The following is a 6,112-nucleotide window of genomic DNA, read 5'->3' as shown; positions in this document are numbered from 1 at the left end:
ATATGTCTACTGTTGGCTGTCTCCTTTTGTCATGACAGCATGAGCAAGATGGTTGCAGCAGACACAGGCAGCGCTAATAGCAGCAAACCAGCCCAACCATACTCAGACATACACTGGGGGTGGGGCGCACAGGATGGTGCCTACAGTCCCTAGTGTGCTCACAGAGATCTACCAGAGTGGACTGCATTTGAGGGGGCTTCAAATGAACATTCTGCCCTAGGCCTCTCAGTGTCTTAAAAAGGCCCTGGTAATACCTGTGACATTATTAGTGATAAACAACACCCAACCTGCCAAACCAATAGCAGGCCAAAAGTAGCCCCTATTCAGACCACCTTGACTTTCCTGTGTTAAGTGGAAAGGTATTTAGCAGAATTCTAAGCACATTCAGCCGAACATACTTAGAAAAATCCTCCCTATGACAGAGAGTCCTGAGACATCATGGGGAGAATTCTACATCTTTTTCTGCCAAACAGGCTCAGAATCACCCTTCAGACCTTCCTGCTCGTTCTGGGAAGGTCAGGATGGGACCACACGTGTGGGCATGTTGAGGGAGGAGCTGATGTGTAGCCCTCCCTCCTCCAAGGGTATAATTAATGTTTGAAGATGTTTAATTCCTAGGATAGTTGGAGATTCTTCTGGAAGGCTGACAACCATTTTGGGGGGAAAGGGGGCTTTTTCTCTCTCCCCACACTCCTTAGACCTGGGTTGTGGGGGGAAGCTCTCTGTGCCAAAGAAAACAAAAGGGGAAGGCAACAGTTTGAAAGACAGAGGTTTTGGAATGCTGGCTTTCTCTGAAGAGATCTTATGAGAGAGCAGTGGAATGTGGACTATCTGTCGGACTGTTTAAACTGTGCTTTCACCTATGCCCAAACTGTATACTTGTAAGTAAATGCAAATATTACAAAGCACTGTAAACTCCCTGTGACTTCCTTCCAAAGGAAACTAAATGGGTAAAGTCTGTTCTCCTGGAATTTCTCACTTTGGGTTAACCATAATAATACATCCCACTGTTCCAACATTATGCTATTGACCAATGCATCACCAATAAAGAAGACAAAAGAGGACAGTGATTTACATAATTTATTTGTATAGAAGCAAATTTAGAAATTATGATTTAAATAAAAATACATTTCATCATAATGTGGAAAACTATAACCAAGCGACCTGTGTGCCTGGCAATTCAGCCTGTTGTCCAGACGCTGACTGTCGATGGACAACAGTTCTTATGGTTCATTATCTTGAAACTGGAATTGGACTGAACAGTCTTTCAAATAGAGGACTGACCTCTATAAAAAAGGACACCTGGCCATCCTGTGTGTGTATGTGTTTGCCAGACACACATACTATCTCTATTAGTCAGACTCAGAGGGATGCATTGCACCCAGGACCTCAGGATGTTTGACCTTTACAAACCCTTTTGTGAGGTCAGGTGTTTTGCTGATAATAAAAATCCTTGCAGCCATCAGCCCAAATTATAGAAAACAGTAGCCCCTGGTGGCCACTACAGGTAACTTCATCTTTGAAAGCTGAATATGATCGCTGCTGAATGCTGCCACAGATCATACATTGTAATTAGCAAGTAAAAATAATGCGGAACAGCAGGCGTCACTAGAGATTCATGCCAGATTTTGTAGTCCCCAGCAATATGTCACAGGATCCATTTTCTTATTTGCAGCAAAAGCCATGCAACCACTCAAATATTTTAATTGCTGGATTTGAACTAGGATTGCCAACTTTCTTCCTGTCCTGTTCCTTGAACAGTTGTATCATCACACGTAGGAATTCAACAGATGAAATTCAGCATTACTTCACCTGCATGCCAGGAAAAAGCTTCATCTGCATGCCAGGAAAAGCTTCACCTGCTCATTTCAGCTGTTAGGGCACAGGAGCTCTGCCAGAACTAAGGTTGTAAATCTAACTGGAATGCAAATTATTATTTCCCACAATCTCATTCATTTAAACACAAAAGCACACTTTCCCACAATAGGAAACTGTTTTAAGCAAAAACTCTAGCACAAGACGGCTTAACTTACCATAAATGCATTACTTTTCAGTAAGGCTAAGCAGGCAAAAAGTTCAGAGGATGACAAGAGTAAAGAAATAAACACTTTAACACACACACACACACACACACACACACACACACATACAAAGGCTCAGTGAATAAATGGAACTAGGCATTTACTGGAAAGCTGTGAATGCCATACACCCCTCCATTCAAAATAATCCTAGTAAATGAATTTTCCTGGACAAGCTCGATGATCTAAGCATCACATCATCCTAAGATAATTCATGTTCATTTAAGGGGAAAGACATGGACAAGCAAGTGTTTTATAATATACTTCACAGAAGGAACACCTTACTAAGCATCAGTAGGAACTCGGGTATATATTGAAACTGTGTGTGTGTGTGTGTGTGAGAGAGAGAGAGAGAGAGAGAGAGAGAGAGAGAGAGAGAGAGAGAGAGAGAGAGAGAGTCAGAACAGGTCACACTAGGCTAGATGAACTAGCAGTATAAGGCTGCTTCATATGTTCATATATTTTCATGAAGTACCTTCTGTTTACATAATTACCAGTTGATTACCCACAAATGTAATTCACAGAGAAAAAACTAACTAAACTTTGACTGGGTTACTTTTAAGTGTAGGTGTCTCTTGGCCTGCACCTGTGTTTACAAAGACATACAGAGACTTTTTTGTGTGCTCATATTTCATTTTGCTCCAATTTACAATTAATTATGTTTGTTTTATTATACATGACATTTTTATATTAAAAATAAAACTTCATAATACATTGTTATAGAAGATAGCCTAATTCTTTTTTTAAAAGCTTTATGGATATAAATAAACTCCTGACTTTGAATTAGAGTGAAAACCATTGTTATTTGTGGAATCTATGTGTCAAGTGCTTTCCAATGAAGTCTGTTTCATGAGAACCACTCAACGGGAAGACAGTCAAAAAATGATAACCAACTAACTTCCGACTATGATCGCTGACTAGCTATACTAATTTAAATGGTGCTATGGCAAATACCTTTGTATCCTGAAACAAATAAATTTTTGAAAAATTGTGCAAAATTGCTAATAGAAGTAAGAGAATTTAACTTGATCAGCAGCTTCTACAAACAGCAATTCCTGTATGCAAGAATTGGGAATAAACTTTTCTGGATATGTTATAGCCCTTCTAATAGGTTGATGCTAAGCATAGGCAGTTGGAAGTAAGTTTCACTGGCTTGGATCTAGATTTAGGCACATGCAACTAAGCTGGCAGAAGCAGATGTCCCTGTCCTGTCCTCCCCATGGCAAGTCCTCCAGACCACTGAAAATGTTACACTGAGAGTTAGAGGACCCTGTGAATGGGGTGAGCTGCAGTGGAGGGGGAGGATGGATCCTTGAAAATTGCATGAACACTAGTGATAATTTTTTGTGACAACCCCCAATCCTTTCCTTTCTGGAAATGTTTCCAAACAAAGTGCATACCCAGACATAGGTCTTGTTCACATGTAATGGCAGCAAATCTTAGGTTAATTAACCCAGCATTTGCCACGGTGCATGCCTGGTGTGTACTGCTGCCATTCTGAATGTGCAACCTCCAATCAGCCCCATTGAAGGTTGTTCTGTGTCATCTGAACCTGGATACTTGTGGTTTAAACAAAACAAAGTTAACCTAACAACTAATTGTAGGTTAACTTTGGGTTCTTTAACCCATGATTAACTCATAACGTCAGGGTTAGAAAGTCACAGAACAGCCTCCAATTGGAGGCTGCATATTTAGAGATGGTGGCAGCGTGTAAGCTCGCCATACGCTGGGTTAACTAGCCCACAATTTCTCACTATTACATGCAAACTAGGCAGCTCTCTACACAGTAAATCTCCACACACGCACCAACTGCTCATCCCTTTACCAGGAACATGCAAGAATCACCTGGATATGGGCATCCCTTTATAGGAGCAAGATGGTGCAACTACTGCCCCCTCCCCTGGATTCTAGTCATGACATCATTCTGAGAGTGGCAACAAAGGCTGCTCATGCTGTGCTTGCCCCTCATCTATCTCTACTTTCAATTTCATGCCATACTGGCAAGGATCAGGACAGGATAGGAGGTCAGTAAAGCACCCATGGGAGGGGGAGATGCCCCTGTAGGAGTGCCTCCTCGCAAGGCAACAGAGTAGTAGCAGGCAACAGCACAACCAGGCTCCTCCACCTCAAAGGAGCTCCATTCAGAGAGCGGCAACAGCACTTGATGCCACAGAGGCCTGCCCCATCTCCAATTCCCCCAAACCAGGCAAGGGCTAGCCAGGTCAGGTCAGTAAATTAAACCTGGGGTGGGGTTCCATGGAGCCCAGCTGAGAGTAGCTGCAAGGCAAATGGTAGAGTATTGACCTTGAAGGGACAACGAGGCTAGCTTCCTGGCACGCCCAATCAGGCAGCACCAAGGCCTGTTAGGCTTTTGGTTTGATAGCCTTCTGGAGCACCTGCCTCATAAAACATCCCTTGCTGATTGTGACTATGGAAGTCACTGACTTCCCATCTTGTTCTACCTGACATGGGCCCCTGGCTGAGTTCACTTTAATGTGAATCAATGAGGGTCCCCACCCCCCAAGCCCACAGGTGAAGTGAGGGGGAAACACAGGAATGTCCATCTAGGAAGGGGTGTTGTTGCTTGGAAGGATAATCCCTGCCAGTCCCAGAATCACAAGGAAAGATGCACTCCTTATGTACACTGACTTTTTGTGGTTTAACATTCCCCCTCTACTTGTAAAACATATGTAGGACTGGGCTTTTAATGTTGGTATGTAAAAGCACCATAAAGCCCTATGCTTTCACCCACAAAGCCTGGAAAAGTACATAAGTGCCATGTGGGATCAGACCAAGGATCCATCTAGTCCAGCACTCTGTTGATACAGTAGCCAACCAGCTGTTGACCAGAATCCAACAAAGCAGGACATGGTGCAACAGCACCACCACCCCACCCATGTTGAGAACATAAGAAGTGCCCTAATGCTGGATCAGACCAAGGGTCCATCTAGTCCAGCACTCTGTTCACACAGTGACCAACCAGTCATCGGCCAGGGATGAACAAGCAGGACATCGTGCAACAGCACCCTCCCACCCATGTTCCCCAGCAACTGGTTCACACAGGCTTATTGCCTTGAATACTGGAGATAGCACCCAACCATCAGGGATAGGAGCCATTGATAGCCTTCGCCTCCAGGAATTTATCCAACCCCCTTTTAAAGCCATCCAGATTGGTGGCCATCACTACATCTTGTGGTAGTGAGTTCCATAATTTCACTATGCGCTGTGTGAAGAAGTACTTCCTTTTATTTGTCCTGGATCTCCCATCAATCAGCTTCATGGGATGACTACGGGTTCTAGTATTTTGAGAGAGGGAGGAAAATGTCTCCCTATCCACATTCTCCATAACATGCATAATTTTGTACACTTCTATCATGTCTCCCCTTAGCCTCCTTTTTCCCAACCTTAACAATCCCAGTTGTTGTAACCTTCCCTCAAAGGGGAGAAGCTCCAGCCCCTTAATAATTTTAGTTGCCCTTTTCTGCACTTTTTCCAGCTCTATAATATTCTTTTTTAGGTGTGGTGAACAGAACTGTACACAGTATTCTAAGTGTGGTCATACCATAGATTTGTATAAGGGCAGTATGATACTGGTTGTTTTATTCTCAATTCCTTTTCTTATAATGCCTATCATGGAGTTTACCTTCTTTACAGCGGCCACACACTGGGTGGACATTTTCATCGAGCTGTCCACCACAATCCCAAGATCTCTTTCTTGTTCGGTCACCACCAGCTGAGATCCCATTAGGTTATACTTGAAGTTGGGTTTTTTTGAGCCAACGTGTATCACCTTACATTTGCTTACATTGAACAGCATCTGCCATTTGGATGCCACTCTCCAAGCTTGGAGAGATCCCTTTGGATCTCTTAACAATCCCATTGTGTTTTAACAACCTTAAAGAATTTGGTGTCATCAGCAAACTTGCCCACTCCACTGCTCACTCCTAATTGCAGATCATTTATGAACAAGTTGAAAAGAATTGGTCCCAATACCGATCCCTGTAGGACCCCACTATTTACTTCTCTCCATTGGG

The sequence above is a fragment of the Elgaria multicarinata genome, chromosome 9 (genome assembly GCF_023053635.1).
Source record: "Elgaria multicarinata webbii isolate HBS135686 ecotype San Diego chromosome 9, rElgMul1.1.pri, whole genome shotgun sequence".
Classification (NCBI taxonomy): Eukaryota; Metazoa; Chordata; class Lepidosauria; order Squamata; family Anguidae; genus Elgaria; species Elgaria multicarinata.
This window is presented reverse-complemented; position numbering follows the sequence as displayed.